Source organism: Tamandua tetradactyla, chromosome 12 (genome assembly GCF_023851605.1).
Source record: "Tamandua tetradactyla isolate mTamTet1 chromosome 12, mTamTet1.pri, whole genome shotgun sequence".
Taxonomy (NCBI): Eukaryota; Metazoa; Chordata; class Mammalia; order Pilosa; family Myrmecophagidae; genus Tamandua; species Tamandua tetradactyla.
Window position 1 is genome coordinate 77,370,369 of NC_135338.1, and position 19,527 is coordinate 77,389,895.

General features: G+C 36.6%; 1 long non-coding RNA gene across 2 annotated transcripts in view; it reads left to right on the forward strand.

The window, feature by feature from the left end:
- The first annotated feature begins 2,168 nt into the window (after positions 1 to 2,168).
- LOC143652390 (uncharacterized) overlaps positions 2,169 to 19,527 on the forward strand; it is a 33,253-nt gene continuing 15,894 nt past the window's right edge. Inside the window, exons 1-2 of one of the 2 annotated variants that reach the window (XR_013160605.1) lie at positions 2,169 to 2,224; positions 7,584 to 7,815. This is a non-coding gene — a long non-coding RNA (uncharacterized LOC143652390). Of the gene's footprint in view, positions 2,225 to 7,087; positions 7,325 to 7,583; positions 7,816 to 19,527 lie in introns of those variants that run through there. The other variant, XR_013160604.1, reaches the window with a different exon arrangement.

The window sequence follows — 19,527 nt, forward strand, 5'->3', positions numbered from 1 at the left end:
ACTTTAGCATCCATATTTCTGCGAACATCTCTTCAAAGCAATCTAAGCTATTCCTATCAAACAACTCAAAATTCTTCTAGTCTCTATGCATTAACCAAATTTGAAACCATTTCCAGATATTTGGTGTTTGTAACAGCAGCACCCTAATCTCCTGGAAAATCTGTTTTCATTCCCTAGGCTACCAAAAGCAGATGCCAGAAAACTGGTTGGCTTGAACAGTGAGGAGTTATTAATTTACTGTTTGAGGCTGAGAAAATATCTAAATCAAAGCATCATTGATCCCAAAGATGCACTATCAGTGATCCTTGGCTCCTCTGGCCATGGCAGGGCACATGGTAGCATCTGCTGGTCTCTCCTTTTCTGGATTTTAATTATTTTAGCTTCTTGCTTCAGTGGTTTTCTCTTTCTCTTTGTATTCATCCATTTATAAAGAACTCCAGTAAGAGGATTAAGACCTACCTTAACTGAAGTAGCATCATCAAAAGGCCCTACTCACACCCACAGGAATGGATTAGCTTTAAGAACATTATTTTCTGGGTACATACAGTTCTAAACCACTGTACTTAGTAAGCACCAATTACCTCATTTTTGAATCAAAATAATAAGGCGTATCTTTGTCAGTTGTAGGGGAAATTATCTTTGCTATTTAAAGCAGTAAGATATTCCATATAGGGAACATGGTGTTTAAAAATTCATTGCCAGAAACAGACTGGCTGGTTTTAGACTTGGCCTCTGGGATTGATGCCCAGAATCAGGGAACTGGGCCCTCTGGGGAGCTGCTGCCTTCAGGAAGCACCATGTTATTTGGGATGCCGCAACTGGCAAGCCACTGCTCTGTGATGCAACAGAGCTGTGCCTCCTGAGCCACATGCACATAAAGTCAGACTCCAGATGGGTACCCTTAGTGACTGGGCACTGATGCTACTGGTGGAAAAACTGCTCTCTCTGTGGCCAGGCTTGCCAGCAGGTCAGCCAATTCAACCTCACCCTCCAAATAGGTGTGAGAAATTCTGGCTGGAATAACAAAATCACACTCAGATCTTTAACTGTAGCATAGTCTGGGAAGATAAGTTTAGCTCTCTAGCTTCTGCTGAACAGTATGCTGAGAGGACCAGTTCACAGTTTCCCATATAGAGCTCACAGCTGGAGCTTTATGAAAGCACATACATGAAGTGCTTGGCCTGAGCCTGGGAAATTAGAAGTGACTGTTTGGCTTTCAGGGCCCTGACTACTTTAGAACATTTGCCCTGGGAGGCATAATTTGTAGTACCTCAGAGGTTCATCTAACTTGAGCACATGGGGTTTACTCATTCTTGCAGCTGTTGATTTTATCAAAATCTAACTGCTATTATGAAAATGAGGTGGCAATTTGGAAATAAAACTCATGATTCTTCTCTACAGGGCACACTATTTAGTCAGTCACAGGGGGTTAACCAAATGTATCAGGCACAATGTCAGCCCCAAGGGCTATAATTGTGTCCAGATTATGGGAAGCGTTGCTTCTCCAAGACAGTGGTCCAGCACACACAGCCTTGCAAAGAATGGCCACATGGGTCTTGCAAAACCTACACACAAATGCTTAAAAGCCACAAGGCTGGTCCAGGCCTGGGTCCTGTCCAGGGTAGACCCAGGCTTGTCAGCTGGAGTCATTTCCACCATCAGTTTTCATGAAATGCTACCCAAAGCATCCCACTCTGCTAAGAATGTATTCTTTTTTGTATGTAATGAGAAATTCTACTCTAATGGGAAAAATGAGCATAAGTATCCTAGGTGAAGACATTTGATACAAAAAAAATAAACTAAGGTAAAATAATCTAAAATTAAAAGCATAATTAAAAATAAAACTTCCCCACATAACCTTCTCCTGAAACTGTGAAATGTGTTAGCAAATTATTATTAAGAAGGCCAGGTAAGAAATTATCCATCAGAGTGTCTTCTCAATTTAGTAGGATTTTAAGTGGACATAAAGGACAAAAGGCAGAAAAGGCCTTTCTGGGTTGTGATATAGCCTGGTGTTGCCACTTATCTGTAACCAATATCGAGAGCTATGCACATAAGTACTGTCATGGTGAGCACAAACTGTACCTGTCCCTCTAGTTCATTGTTTCCACTTAATCTCCATGGTAACCTCTGGAGGCAGCCACAGGGTACTTTCAACAGATTACTTACTATTTTCCTGGAGGATGCCACATGTCTGGACCTCTTAAGGTGGATCTCATCTCATGTGAGTGAAATAGCAGAAATCAAAAATCTAGTCCTAGAACCCAGTTTTGTCCCCATAAAAATATCAGAACTGATTATAAAAATCAATGAAAATGTAAGGCACAAATATATGTCTTGTAAATTCTTAGAAAATATGTATAATGTCACCATCCTTATTTGGGGGCAAAGGTTCCCGCCAGCACTGCATACTGGCTGAAGTTTCTTAGAACAAGTGAACTGGCCTCAAGATGATGTCTTTTCTTTCTGGTAATCCTCCTGTATTTAACCTCCATTCACAATCAGGATCATTGTCCCACATTTTGTCTTTGCCAGTCGGATGTTCTCCCATGCCTCCAAAATGAGGAGACTAATGGCAAATTGCAAATGCTGGAGGAGAAGATATAAAGTATGTATTGTAAATGTTGCCCTTTGCCCCTTGAGCTGGATCACTCATTTTCTTTATTCTTCTCTCCTATAGCCTATATTTTTGTTTTCTTTCTTCTTCCAAAGAAACTTCTTCAATTTTATGTTTAACAATAATTTACTTTGACAGCATTTGCAGTATTTCAGTATTGTCAGTTGACTCTGGCATTGTTATTTTAAGTTAGTAAGGCTTTAACGGGGTGGTTGCAACTGAGAGGTCAAAAGTCAAGTGTTAACTGCTTCATAAGCCCTGCTAAACAGGTGGCAAGATAAACAAAGAGGGTAGAAATAACTTTTCTGAAGTCTTGTGCATAATGTCACTCGGTATCTGATGTTAATTCTGTCCAACTAAAAACCAGTCTTGGCTTTGCCTCCCAATCTTGGGATGCTTTGGGTAGCATTTCATGACAACTGATGGTGAAAATGGCTTCTAGCTGACAACTCTTCAATGATAATAAGATATTTGTTGAACACACAAAATGCACTAGACTCTAAGCTTTGTGGCTTTTGTACATCATACATAGCCTTACTTGTAATTGCACCACTAGCTGTCAAGACAGTTATTATTCACCCCATGTCATGGATGAAGATTTATATCAGGGACGTGATAGTCCCTGCACCCAACAAGTGGGCTCAAGAGCAGGTCATTGGACTCCAGGTCACCTGATCATTCAGTCACAGTAAAAATCAAGTGATAGCACATAGAGCATGGTAGCCTCTGGGCTCGATGCTGAGCTCCTGGGGGAACAGACCTCAGTACATCTACCTCCAGGCCAGTGGCTGAGCCTCTCCCCAAGCTGGGCCAGAGGGAAAAAATAGAAGATGGCACCATATAGAAACTACCTAGCAGAGTTTGTTGAAGCTTCAGAGCATCTCAGCCCTGCCCATAAAAAACTATTCAAGGAATAAAGAAGTATATAAGATAAATGCTTGAGGTCTGGAGCTTAACTTTTCATGTATATCACTTTTACTTAATTAAAGTCATTCTCATTTGATATGTTTTTGCCCCTCTGGTATTTTCTTCAAAATCCTAACCCACTAATTAAATGATGTGATTTCGTTCACATCATATACTAACTGTAAGTAACTACCACATGTAAGAAAACCTTAAAAAGTAAACATTTGTACCACATTCTCAAGAAATCTGCATTCCCTTAGATGTGAATTTCCATCTTTTCTTCCTTAATCTTTGCAAAACAGTTAGAAAGAAGAGATATCTGCAAAGATTGTTTCTAAAAGTCAAGTCAGAAAATTAGATTCTGTACAACCAATGGTTCATTTCCCAGTATTCAAAGTTTAAAATATGAAATTATTCTCTCTGTTTGAAATTACTTCTTGCCATTATAGAGATTTTTAATAAAAAGAGTTTCCCTTTTGAAGTCAATAATAACAAGTAATAATAATAATAATACTCCTGACAATTACCAGCCATGAAGGTGTAGTTCATGTCACCTCATTAAAACAATTTCCTTAGTGGCTCTGTAAAAACTAATCAATTTATAAATACAAACTTCAAGAATTTGGATCATCTGAAATATTGGAATGGACACTGTAATGTGGTCTGGGACCAGAGCCTACCTCATCGCTGTAAGGAAGCATCTCTGGAAAGTTGTGCCCTCTGCAAGTAAAAGTAGTGAGGGCAAAATGTAAAATTGGTGAAGAAGTGGGCAATTTACAACCTTTGGAAGTCTTTAATTGCAGGCCAGATTCTGAGTAATGATAGCCTGTTGCCTTACCAATGCCTGGATATTTTTAATCATGAATTTATTTTTATCACTTTTGTTTTAGCTATTTTAATGGGAGGAAGTCATCTTTTGTGTCCTCTTGTGATTTTCCATGATGTGTTTTGGAGAAAATAGCTCAAATATATTTCACACCTATAATTTTATGCTTGGAAAGGACCCCAAGCCTTGGCAGACATGGTGGTGAGATCCTTTAGTGACCAGCCTGTGGCCTCCCAGGGACCTAATTCTACAGCCTTGTTCTAGTGGCAACTTTACCGCATACCCTATTTTAGGCTCATGGAAACTTCACAAAGCAGTTGATACCCATTCTTCATGCACATCTTTTGGTGTCCATTGCTGTTCGAATTTGCTAGCTGCCAGAATGCAATATAGCGGAGACAGAATGGCTTTTAAAAACGGGAATTTAATAAGTTGCAAGTTTACAGTTCTAAGGCTACAAAAATATCCCAGTTAAAACAAGGCTATAGAAATGTTCAATCTAAGGCATCCTTGGAAAGATTCCTTGGTTCAAGATGGCTGATGACGTTCAGGATTTCTTTCTCAACTGGAAAGGCACATGGTGAACATGGTGGCAACTGCTAGCTTTCTCCCCTGGCTTCTTGTTTCATGATGCTCCCCTGGGGGCATTTTCCTTCTTCATCTTCAAAGGTCTTTTGTTGTGTGGGCTCTGTTGTGGCTCTGAAAGGAGACTCTCTCCAAAATATTTCCTCTTTTAAAGAATTCCAGTAAAGTAATCAAGACCCACCTGGAATGGGTGGAGTCACATCTCTCTTTATTCAAAAGTTAATACCCACAATTGGGTAAATCACATCTCCATGGAGATAACCTAATCAGGTTTCCAAACTGAGGTACTGAATAGGTATTAGAAAAAACGGTTGCTCACACAAGATTGATTGGGATTAAAACATGGCTTTCCTAGGGTACATAAATCCTCTCAAACTGGCACACTTGCCCACTTTCTTTCTACTGTATCATCATTGCCATTGATCATTTCAAGTTCCATTCTTATCTATCAAAGCTGCATTAGTCTTACCTTTCCTAAAATGCTATTCCTTCAACCCAAGTTCCCATGTCCCCTACCTCTGTCATCTTCTGACTATATGTCAAATGGTGGCTGTTAGTCTCTTTTTTATTAATAAAGATACATTTATGACTAGCTCTCCCCTTTATTAGAATTATGATTTCAAGGCAGTAATAGTTATTGAGCACCTCTCATTTTTTACAAGTGAGATAAGCCTTCGAGATTCAGAGAAGGAAAATAATTCTTGGCTCTTTCCTTTGAGGAACATATAGACCACCATTTCATTTAAGTATCAAGAAATATTTGAAAAAAAAAAGTGAGGTCCTTCTTCTGCAGAGTGAAGGATCTGCCTGGTCCTATACTGCATGGCAATACACGAATCACTGCTGAGATGGTCAACTTACCTAAAAGGAGCGTGAAAGCAACATGGCCTTTTGGGATCTTAGGAACCTTCATTTCTCATGTTTTCAACCTGTCATTTCTTTGACATCTGCCTCTCTGGGGACTGTGCCTCTTCATAGTTACCCTCAGCATTGTCAGGACCTAAAACCATTTTGCTTAGAGTAGCCTGTTAGCATCCCACATGACCTCAGCTTCCCTTCTCCCAGCTTCCTGCTCAATCCATCTCCTTCACCGTCTCACTTTGGTGAGTCCATGGTTCACCATTTCAGTAGTACTGTTGCTACTATCCTCATATCCCTTACTTTTGGTCTTTCTTTAATCCCTGTAGTTTTGTCTTCCCACTTTGGTGAGCCTATGGTTCACCATTTCAATACCACAGATGCTATTAGCCTCAAATCCCTTGGACTTGACTTTTCTGTCATACGTCAGATAGCTACCACTTCGAACAAACCAAATATATTCTTTCACATGGAAGCAACCAAGTAATTCTAGCTGTTTTCACTATATATTCAAGATGATTAATGGGCCCGTAACACTGCAAATCTTGTTTGTTCTCTGTATATGCCACTCATTGCAGCAACTACTTCAAACCTTCTGCCATGCTCCACGTTTCCACCCCACCTAACTCCCTCTCACTGCCACCACATCTCCTACTTAATAGAGAAAATTGAAAACATTAAAGGTGACGTTCCCCTTACCAAATATCCAAACATGCCAGTTGCAGCACCAATTCTCCTTGTTCTTCTACAATGAGAGCAGTACTTGTGCCTTCTCCTGGGCAAAGCTTAATCCTCTACTAGGACTTGACTTTGTCTCCTTCTGTCCTCTCACAAATATCACAGTATAGATGATCTCTTCTCTTTTGTACATTCAACTTTTTCCTCTAGACAGGCTCACCTCGTCTACAATGTAAACATGCTTGAGCCCATGTTTATGGGCTATCATGCGTCTATCACCCAATTTCCCAACTCTCAACATGTGGCCAATCTGAAGCATTTAAAACAAATCCCAAATATCATATCAGTCCATCCACAAATACTTCAGTATGCATTCTCTGAAAAAAACTAAAATAGTACATCTTTAAAATTCACAAAAATTCCTTACTTTCAAGTACTTAGTCATTGTGCAAATTTCTCCCATTATCTCATAAATGTCCCCCATCTCACAATTGGTTTATTGAATCAGATTTCAATATTTGGTTAATATGCCTGTGGTAGGTTGAAGAATGATCCCTTCCAAAGTTGTCATGTCCTAATTCCCAGAACTTGTGTTATGTCACCTTACCTAGCAAAAAACACATTGCAGATATGATTATGTTAAGGAGAGATTACCCTGAATTGTCTGGAGGACCCAATGTAATCAATAGATCCTTATGAGGAGACAGAAGAATCAGTGTCTAAGGAAGAGATGTGATAATGGAATCAGAACTTGGAGTGCTGTGGAGTCATGAACCAACAGAAGCTGGAAAAGGCAAAGAAATGAAAGGAATAAATCCCTGATGACCCGTTTTTAGACTCTGACCTCCAGAACTGTAAGAGAATACATTTGTGTTGTACTAAGTTTGTGGTAATGTATTGCAGGAGCAACAGCAAATACAACACGTTTTTAAGTCTATTTTAATCTATGCCACTTTCCTCATTCTTTTTGTTATGTTCTTATTTTATTTTGCTTTGTTTATAATTTATTTGGTGAAGAAACAGTATTTTCATGTAAAGCTCCCCATATTTTGGATTGGGCTGAATGCACCACTGTGATTGTGTTTAACTTTTTCTAATTCCTTTATTTACTAGAAGCCCGGTCCAGATTCAATTTTCATTTTTGGAAATACTTCACAGATGAGGCTGTGAGCTTCCTATTGCATCTGCTCAGGAGACAGATCATGTTTGTCTATCTTTTGGGGAGTAAAGGTCAATCACTTGATTCAAATGTCTGCCTCATCAATCCTGATGAAGTCTCTATCAACCTTCCAATGAATGCTTTTAGCAACATACTGATGATTACCTAGATCAATCATTTCATTAGGTAAGGCAAAATGATCCTGTTTTTATCATACCAGCTCTTCTACAGTTAATAGTTGGATTTGTTCAATACAGAGAACTTTTCCTAGTGAAATATTTACTTATTCTGCAGTACAGTTGGAACAGAAAAGGTACAGAGAAATATTTAATTATTTTTCTTCATCAGTTTCAGAAGAATGAATTGATTTCCTATATCCACTAAAGTTATCAATGAGGTATTTTTTTTTAAGTTTCATTATGATCCACCACGTACTATAATATATTGGAGGCATTTCAACCCGCTTCCATTATTATTCTTTTTGCTTTTAATTGGCCTCTCTGGCTAGTGGGCAGCCCTGGAAGTGGATGTTAATGAATGCAGTTCATTATCTAGAATGTTCTCTGACAATTCAGCTCTTTTCTGGGTTTTAGGACACTGGTCCATATGGTGATTTTCTTTTCTGTTGAAAGGGCTCTACAACTGTCATTGTTATATGGTGACTCAGATTATGCTCTCCCTCCCTGGGTGAGTCAAAGCCACAGCTAGTGTCTTCATATGAAAAAAAACCTGGAATGTAGATTAAGTTCTGAGTTGCTCAAATAACTCCAGGTGGGCATGATTCAAATCTGGATATCACATTAGAAATATAGTGATAGACAGATGATAGTTAGATAGGTGGAATGAAAGAAGGATAGACTGATGAGAGATGAGGATGAAGGAAGAAAGGAAGAAAGGAAGGAAGAAAGGAGGAAGGAGGGAAGGAAGGAAGGAAGGAAGGAAGAAAGAAATTGAGAATATGGTTAAGAAATGAAGCTGGCAGACACGGGAAGTCTCGACCACACCAAGAGGAGGTAGGTAGTATTAACATCTCAACGTTAGAGTACAGTACAAAACAAAACAAAGCATTGCCCATTATCAGGGACTTCTGGACCCAGAAGCTGAGCCATAATTCCATGACTGAATGATATTATTTGAATAAGAATCAGTTCACAAAATAGATGTACAGCTGCTCATGAATTAGGTCTTCAAGAATGAGTCTAATATTTCCTTTCATGTAAATTCCATAAATATTAATCATGGCCCTGTTCAAAGAAAATCCTATATCAAATATACATGACTTTGGATTATTTTATGTGCTGGTTTGAAACTGTTATGTACCCCAGAAAGTCTTGTTCGTTTAATCCAATCTGTGGGAGGAGCAGATCTATTGTTGGGTGGAAGCTTTTGATTAGGTTGTTCTCATAGAGTTGTGACCCACCCTATTGTTGGTGGGACCCTTTGATTAGGTTGTGTCCATGGAGATGTCACCCTGCCCATTCAGGGTGGGTCTTATTCAGCTTGCTGGAGGCTGGAGTTCTTTAAGAGAGCACAGACATTTGGAGATGCTTGGAGACAGATAGTAGCTCAGAGCTGAAGCCACTGAAACCAGGAGCAGAAAGCAACAAAACCTGCGAGCCAAGGGCCAGCAGACATCACCATGTGACAGAGAAACCCCTGCCACTATCAGTTTCTTCCTGAGTGAAAGTATTTTCTTATTGATGCCTTAATTGGGACATTTTTGTGGCCTTAGATTGTAACTTGTAACTTAATAAGTCCCGTTTATAAAAGCCAATCAATTTCTGGTATACTGCATTCCAGCAGATTTAGCAAACCAAAACATTTACCAGTTTCAATTTAATTATACTTTTGTCTTTAAATATCAACATAAATATATTTTATTGTCTTTTCTTCCATGCCTGTTTATTTTTTCCTTTTTACATATTAGGAAGTGATTACATAAGTATTGTACAGCACTTGTTTATTCTCATGGCCCTCTTCTTTCCAATTTTTGGCACAGACATGGAAACATAATATTTCCATAATTTTTTGGAAGTTTGATATTTTTGTATTTTTAAAAATACATGTGAATATTTTTGACATTATATAAGTACCTCACATTCATATTAGAGATATAGAGAAACAGAACAAGAAAAAATAACTAGGTAATAATGAATGATTCTTTTACTAAAAGAAAACCACTCTTTACACTTCGATTTGACTTATTCAAGGACCTTGTATATGTATACATATACATACATATTAATATAAATAGCATACCTTTATCACTTAAAAATACATTGTTAGTAAATATTCAATGGCTGCTTATAGTAATACCATGTTATTTAGTTACCTAATCCTTTAGAGTGAAACCATTAATTTTTCTTCAGTGATAAATTCTAGAATGACCATCTTTTATATCCTGACATTATGAACCTTTCTGTTCATTATTTTTGCTAAATTTCTAAACATAGAATTCCTAAGCAAAGAGGATTCAAAATCTTAAAGCATTTGATGCTTATAACCAAATGGTGCACAGCTTACTCAGTAGTTAAATACTTTATGACTATCCAAGAAAAAAAGAACTAATTCAGCATTAAATACAATTGGTTGGAAGAAATATTTGCAGTTTAAAAATAAACTGACTTCCCTGGAAAGAACAGAATGGAATAGATGTGGCTATATTAGATGGATATTCAGAGAGAGAGGGAGAGAGAGAGGGAGAGAGAGAGAGAGAGAGAGAGAGAGAGAGAGAGAGAGAGAGAGAGATGGATAGATAGATAGATAGAATAGTGAATATTATAACTATGAGTTACCTTTGTGTGGTGACAGGGGGTGATGAAGAACAAACAGATTAAAGAAGCATCTGTCATAAATATGACAAGATTTCAAGACAGTTTGAGTATGGGGTGGAGGGGAGTGACAGAAGAGTGTTGAGAATGCTTGAGGAACTGAGATTTACCCACGCCCTCCTCCCACCAATGGTTCTGGGATGCCCAGCCTCCAGACCCAGGGGGCTACATTCAGAGAGTCTTCAAGTTTTATAAAGCAATAGCGATTATAGTAGCAAAAGGAAAAGCACTGTGACAAGAAAGTACAGATTCAGACTAAGAATAAACGAGTATTCACCCACTATGGTGATGGTAGACTTTCAAAACAAGGAGGAAAAGATATATTAGTCCTCAAATAATAATTAATTTTCTTAAAATAATTTTTAAAACAAAAAGCTGAGCTCACTTCTTACAACAAAATAAATTCCATATAAAATAAAGTTCAGCTTTTCAAAGGAAATTATAAAAGTGAAACAATGCAAGAAAATTTAAGTGAATATTTTAATATTATTTTCATGATGAGCCAGAATTTTTAAAGTGACATGATAGCAAAGCCAGAAATTATAAATAAAAAATTGACAAGATTTACTCTATGTAATATAAAAATTAGCTCTACTTTTTTCTCATGAACATGATTAACAAATGATCAACTGAGTTTAAAATATGAGGTATGTATACAGAATTTTTTTCAAATTTTAACTTGACAAACAATTCCAAAGTTCATTAGATAATAATTAGGAATAAAAAAATTGAAAGAGGAAAATGATTTATAACCTAATCATTGGACATTAAAGTTTATTATAAAACTGCAAATAATTATAAGAGAATAAGGGGGAAATCAGAACTGGATTTCATAATTACAGGATACACTAAATCATATTTTAGGGGGCTCTCAGGTTCAGTCTTTATAATTAATTCTAGATTAACTTAAAAATATAGGAAAAGTCAGTTCAATAACTAGGGGCAAAATTTTCTAAAAAATATTTTTCTTTACAAATATGATAGCATAAGATTTGATAAGAATGTTGAAACATGGGTATCCTTACATCTGAGGGATGGGAGTGAACATTATCATAACCAGATTGGAGAGCAGCTACCAGTTCTAACAAAGGCTGAAGGTCTGGGTATCCATCAGTCTAAGAGTCCACTTCCAAGTCATTCCCCTGGAGAAACATGAGCATGTGTGAATGGGAGACAAGTACAGGGTACTTATGGCAGCATTGCTTAAATAATGAAAAAATGGAGCCAACATAATCACCCCTCAACAAGTTAATAGGTAAGTAACCTGTAACTTAGTTGTACAATAAATTGTCAATAAGATATATACCTACCAACTCTGAGAAGTCTTCAAAAATATTAAGTAAGAAAAATGAGGCTGAGTATTATAAAAAGAAAATGTACTGGACGATAATAGACAGGTAAGGATGACTCTATTCAAAGCTATTTACAGTAGAGAAGAGAGAGACCAGAAGGCTATTGTGAAAGAGGAAGAGACTAAAAGTCCATTATAATAGAGAAAGACCAGAAGGCTATTACAGTAGGGGAGAAAGAAGGCTCAGTCTTCCAGAAGAAGAGGGCAGAGAGATTGCATTGTTATGAGCTAATGGAAGAGTACTGGAGGGGGAGGTCAGGCAATGGGATGTGTCCATCCCATGATGTTATCTCCTATGTTTGCCGTTGAGGCCAGGTAGAAGTTGAGGAAGGTTAGGGGCCTGTTAAAGTTTTATCAAGCCAAGGAGAATTCTAGGCCATGTTGGACAGAAACACAATGGGTAGGAGATTTTTTAATCTACACTATTACCCAGGATCACAGGAGTCAGGTAGAATTCAATGTTGCCTGTATAGAATCATAGTTTTTATGTGTTATGGATTGAACTGTATCCTCCCAAAAGATACATTCCTGTCCTAACCCCCAGTTCTATGACCATGGCCTTATTTGGAAATAGAGTCTTTGAAGATATTATTAGTTATGATGAAGCAAAAATGGATTAGGTGGACCTTAATGCAACATAACTAGTGTTCTTATAAGAAAAGGAAATTTGGACACAGAAAGACCGAGAGACAGAGAGATGGTCACATGATGGAGGCAGTGATTGAGTTATGCCGAGGACTGGACTGCCGGCCACCCACCAGAAGCCAGAGGAGAGGCGTGGAAGAAACGCATGGCCCTACTGACACCTTAATTTAAGATTCTAGTCTCCAGAGAGACAATAAATTGTGTTGCTTAAGTCAATTAGTCTGTGATACTTTGTTAAACCTACACTGGCAAACTAAGACATAATGTAAATACTTAAAACCTCCAAATCAGTAGAATGTATGTATAAAGATACACTGTAAAAAGGTACCAATAATGCAACCTAAAGAATATATACCAAATTTGGTGTTGTGGTCACATCAGTGAGCAAAGCTAAAGGAGTGATGGAGCTTTATGTTTTTAATGTTTCTTTTTTATGTTTTAATATCTAAAGCAAATAGAGCAAGACAATAGGCATATAGCAGGCACAAGAATAGAGGGGAAGTGAGTGGAGGGGTGTAGACATGAGGACAATGTTACAGGACAAAGGCCATGGATCCTTTTGCTTGGCATACTCAATAACCAATTCCTGAGATACAAGGGTTTCAAAGAGAGATAGAGTTTATTACTAGGCTTGTAGTAGGAGAGGAGTTGGTCTAGTGGCCCAAAATCTGTCTCCAGGAACTCCAGTAATTCTGATAGTTTTATTAGAGAACAGAAGGGCAGGGTTTAGGATAATGAGCACAATGGCTCCAGGTGATGTGATTAGAGGTGATCTAATTATTGAGCATGTGCAGATTGATTACATGCTTAGTCACAGAATATATGTAAGAAAATGGCAGAATGAGATATAGGTGAATTGTAGGTTAAAGTCTAAGCTACTGCACATGTCAGGTGGGCACATTTTGGTTAGATACAGTTTTGGTTATTAAGATTATTTTGGACTTGGGTAGGTTAGTTCTGGGCTGACCCAAGATTCTTCATTAATAAACTTTAAGGGTTGTCTTTAGTGATTATCAGACTCTAAGTTGAAAAACAGGGTAACTGGGCACAAATGAAGACTAGTCACAAGGTCTTTACAATCACAAAGACGATAAGGGCTATACAATTATTATCAGAGATCAAGGCAGCTGGATTACAATTTAGTGATTTCAGGAATTTCCTCTGGCTACTCCCATACACCAGAAAGCAAAAAGAAATATCTATATTATGATTCAGTAATCAAGTCATCCCCTAAATCCTGATTTCTCAGTTACAACAATGTCTTAGGGCTGGATGGCAGGGTGCAGTCAGCTGTGGGTGCTCCCTTAGGGTTTTCTACTCCTTAAATTTAAGAAAAGGGAAAAAAGTCAATTCATTGGTATTGCCACCTTCCATGTCTCCTTGGGTAAGGTAAGCTAAACCCACATATATTCAGTGAGAACCCTCAAGTGCCAGGTTTCCAAATGCTGAGAGTCTAGTAGCAGACAAAGAGGCTAGAAGTACACAAACAAACTCACAAATTGAGAATATGCAGTCAGCCAGTGATAACTGCTGTGTGAATAGAGAAGAGATATTTGGGTGTTGTGGGCGTGGCATTTCATGGGTGGGATCCTGGACAGGTCTTTCTGAGGAGGGTACTTTGACCCAGGCAGATGTTAAGGGGGCCTTTTTTCATCTTTCTCAGCAATACTTTAAATGTTTCTGTAGAAATATTTTGCACATTTCTTACTAGGTTTATTCCTAATTATTTACCGTTATTGCTAAAAAATATTTGTCACTAAGTAATTTAACTAGTTGTAGTTTGTATATATGAAGTCAATTTCTGTGCATTAATATTGTAATTAATTGCTAACTGCATTCTGTTTGTTTGCATAGTTCTTTTCCAGTGAGTTTTTGGAATTTTCCAAATATATGCTGCCTATAAGTAATGATCATTTTATCTCTCTTTTCCATATTTTTTGGTATGTTGCCTTTGCTAGTAAAAATGTTAAATAGTGATAATGTTGTACATTCTTGCTTTGTACTTAATTGTAATGGAAGATCTTCTTGTGTTTACTCATCAAACATGAATTGCCCTTTAATTTGAGATTATACACACTCACATACACACAAACATGAGATTTTATTATCTTAACGAACTATTATTTTATATGTATTAAGGGTTTGATAAAAAATACTTGTGACATTTTTTAAAGTATCTTTTCAGTTCAGCTACACATGATGAATACATAACTTGCATATATAAACGTATCAATTGATTATATTAATAAAATTGTATTATATTTAGAAAATTATATTGGAATTTCCCACTATTGAACTATACTTTAATTTTTTTTGACAGCTATTAAATAACCAGAAACAGTACAGAACAGCTATACTTAAATTTTTTGAATAAGCAAGATATTGGTCAATTCTTTTAATATTGTATAATGACATGTTTTATTTAGGATTTTGCATCAATATGTATTGCGAGATCAATCTGTCAGTTTTCTAATTTTGTTCTATTTATGTAATTTTATTAAAATAATTTGAAAGTTTTTCTAACTTTTCTCGTGTTCTGGAAAGTTTAAATAGACTTAGAGTTGCCTATTCTTAAAATGCACTTAGGGTGGGCCACTGTGGCTCAGCAGGCAGAATTCTCACCTGCTGTGCTGAAGACCTGAGTTCAATTCCCAGTGCCTGCCCATGCAAAAAAACAAAAAACAAAAAAAGCACTTAGAATTACTCTGAGTGCATTCAGCTTTTATAATTCCTTTTGTGCTTATATCTTTCACATATGATGTTTGCTTTGCTAGGTTTGTTTTAGTGTCTCTTCTGCTAATCTAAAGGATTTTATTTAATTTTTATTCCAACAACCGACTTTATGGCTTTAACGTTATTTTAAAAGCTTTATCTTCTGTTTCTTTAAGGAGTATTTAATACCTCCATATGTAATGAAATATATTCCCATGGCTAAGCACACCTCTACCCTCTCTTCCACCACCATTTCAGTAGATTATTATTTTTAGTATTTAGTTTTAAATTTAAAAAGTAATAATCTCTCTATTACCTTATTTATTAGGTTTTATGTGTTTATCTTGATGTGTGCTGCAAAAGCTACATCAATACACAAATCACCTCTTACCCATTCTCGCATTTCTTTCAGAGCATTGGTCACTTGGGTGCTCTCTACAGCATTAGGGTCTGTAACATTTTCATCAAATTCTCTAATCATAATTCCCACATCAATTTTAATCAGAATTCATTAAAAGGATTCAATGCCAATTGTCTGTTATTTTTCCTTAGTTTATCCATCCATCTCAGGTGTTTGAAATTTGTCTTCAGCAATTTCTTCAAGAACAGTTCAAAGAAGCTATATTTCAAATTCTAGCAGATTTTAAGATGTTTATTTTATTGCCTTTAAAACTGAAAGACAGCTTTTTTTTGGAATAAAATATTGGCCACACTGTTTCCATAATAACTTAGAAAATGATCTTCTACTGTATTTTAAATTTTTAATGCAATTTTATTGATATATATTATATATTCACATAGCATATAATCATCAAAATTGTGCAACCAGTGGTTCGTAGAATCATCATATAGCTGTGCATTTATCATCACAATCTGTTTTTTAGCATTATCATTATTCCAAAAAATAAAAGTGAGAATGAAAAAGAACACACAAAACATCCCATACCCCATCCCTCCTTACTATTTATTTATTTTGTCTTTTCATTGTATTACTCACATATACATATACTGGATAAAGGAAATATCAGTCACAAGGTTTTCACAATCACACAGTCACACCTTGGAAGCTCTATAATTATTTAATCATCTTCAAGAATCAGGGCTCTTGGATTACAGTTCAGATATATCCCTCTAGCTATTCCAATACACCAAAAATTGAAAAGGGATATCTATATATTGCATAAGAGCAGCCTCTAAAATGACCTCTCAACTCTGTTTGAAATCTCTCAGCCACTGGACCCTTATTTTGTTTCATTTCTCTTCCCCCTTTTGGTCAAGAAGGCTTTCTTACTTCCACGATGCCAAGGCCAGGCTTGTCGCCTGGAGTCATGTCCCAAGTTCCCAGGGAGATTTACACCACTGGGAGTCATGCTCCACATAGAAGTGAGGACAGTGAGCTCATCTGTGGAGCTGGCTTAGAGAGAGAGAGGGTGACTCTTAGGCATAATCATAAGTAGGTTTAGCTTCTTCTTTACAGGAATAAGTTTCATAAAGACAATCCCCAAGATCAAGGGCCTGTCCCATCAAACCGGCAGTCCTCAATGTTTGTGAGAATATCAGGTCTTCCTCTTTTGGGGAAGTTTAGTATTTCCACCTTTCCCCCTAGTCCCTCAAGAGGACTTTGCAAATACTTTTAAATCTTCTGTCTAAATTACTCTGGAGTGTATTTGGGCATCACACCAACCTGTACAAACCAACAGGATCTCACTCCCTATTCAAGGTTCCATGTAATGATGATGTTCTAAAAAGCTGACCACACAAGTTAGATTAGATAGTGTACTACCAAAAATATAAATTTTGCATCAAATAAACATCTCTTCTTTTCATCTCACACAGAAGTTGAAGTTTTAAAATACAATTAATATCATCCTTTACCCTTCGGTCTGCTTTACCTTAGTCCTAACCAAGTCCATTCCATTCATATCTCTAATTGAACTCTGATCACTTTTCAGTGTTTTTAACAGTTGCTGTATGGGGTAATATTGACTTTCGTAGCTCAGAACTCTAGCTCTAGCTCTGACTCTCACAATCAGATTCACACAAATACCCAAAGTTCCAGGGAACTGACCAGGTTGCACAAAGAAGTCAGCGTCTCAGAACTTAGAAATAACCGTTACAACGCCAGAATAGATGTGACTGCTGTAAGAGTTTACAATCTAGAAAGCTTTACAATAGGCCTTCACCTGATAACCTTTGCTCTCAAATTAAAATCTCAGTTTGCACATTATAATTAATCCATATTGTTGAAGCTTAATAATATTTGTTTTTTTCATTTCTGGCTTATTTTATTCAACAGACTGTCTTCGGGTTTCAGTCACCTAATTGCATGCCTCATAACTTGATTCCTTATAACTTCATTCCTTCTTACAGCCACACAATAGTGCGAATTTCACCCACATTGTTATATGTTTCATGACTTCATTCTATTTTGCAGCTGCATAATATTCCACCATATGTATGTACCACAATTTGTTTAGGTACTCATACATTGATGGGCATTTCAGATGTTTCCATCTCTTGGCAATCATGAATAATACCACTATAAACACTGGTGTGCAAATGTCTGTTTGTGTCCTTGCCTTCAGTTCCTTCAAATATATACCTAGTAATGAGATGTCTGGATCATATGGCAATTCTATATTAACTTCCTGAGGAACCTCCAAATTGCCTTACAGGGTGGTTGCACCTTCCACATTCCCACCAACAGTGAATAAGTGTACCTCTTTCTCCACATCCTCTCCAGCACCTGTAGTTTTGTGTGTTTTTGTTGTTTTTTTTTTTTGATAATGGCCATTCTAGTGGGTGTCAGATGATATCTCATTGTGGTTTTGATTTGCATTTCCCTAATAGATAGTGAGATTGAGCATCTTCTCATGTGTTTTTGAGCCATTTGCATTTCCTCTTAGAAAAGTGTCTGTCCATGTCTTTTGCCAATTTTTTGATTGAGTTGTTTGTCTTTTTGTTGTTAAGTTGTAGACTCTTTTTAAGTATTCTGGATATTAAACCCTTATCTGATTCGTGGTTTCCAAATATTTTCTTCCATTGTGTAGGCTTCCTTTTTACTTTTTTGACAAAGTCCTTTGATGCATAAAAGTGTTTAATTTTGAGTAGATACCATTTATCTATTTCTTCTTTCATTGCTAGTGCTTTGGTTGTAAGGTCCAAGAAACCATGTCCTATCACAATATCTTTAAGATACTTCCCTATATTTTCATCTAAAAGTTTTATATTCTTGGTGCTAATGTTCATATTTGTGATCCATTTTGAGTTCATTTTTGTATAAAGTGTGTGACAGGGGTTGTCTTTCGTTCTTTTGAATATGGATGTCTAGTTCTCCAAACACTATTTATTGAAGATGCTGCTCTATCACAGTGAGTTGGCTTGACTACCTTATGAAAGATCAGTTATCCATAGATGAAAGGGTTTATTTCTGAATACTCAATTCAATTCCATTAGTCTGTGTATTTATCTTTATGCCAGTACCATGCTGTTTTGACCAATGTAGCTTTGTAATATGCTTTAAAGTCAAATAGTGTGAAATCTTCCACTTCATTCCTCTTTCTCAAGATATTTTAGCTATTTGGAACACCCTGCCCTTCCAAATAAGTTTAGTTATTGGGTTTTCTACTTCTGCAAAGTGACTCGTTGGAATTTTAATTAAATTGACATCTTAATTATATTTAGTCTTCCGATCCATGAGTATGGTATGTCCTTCCATCTATTTAGGTCTTCTTTGATTTCTTTTAGCAATTTCTTATAGTTTTCTATGTATCATTCTTATATGGCCTTGGTTAAATTTATTCCTAAATATTTTACCCTTTTGATTGCTATTGTAAATGGAAATTTTTTCTTGATTTCCTCCTCAAACTGTTCATTACTAGTGTATAGAAATGCTACTGATTTGCAGGTGTTGATCTTGTGCCTTCCCACTTTGCTGTATTCACTTATTAGCTCTAGTAGCTTTGCTGTAGATTTTTCAGGATTTTGAACATATAGTACATGTGAAAGCTTTACCTCTTCCTTTCCAATTTGGAAGCCTTTTTTTTTTTTTCTTATCTAAATTGTTCTAGCTTGAAATTCCAGCACAATGTTGAATAACAATGCTGACAGTGGGCATCCTTGTCTTATCCCTGATCTTAGTAAGATTCTTCTCCATTGAGTATGATGTTAGCTGTGGGTTTTTCATATATTTCCTTTATCATATTGAGAAAATTCCCTTCTAGTCCTATCTTTTGAAGTGTTTTCATACAGAAACAATGTTGAATTTTGTCAAATGTCTTTTTTGCATCAATAAAGATGATCATGTACCTTTTCCAGTTTGATTGATTGACATGGTATATTACAATAATTTATTTTCTT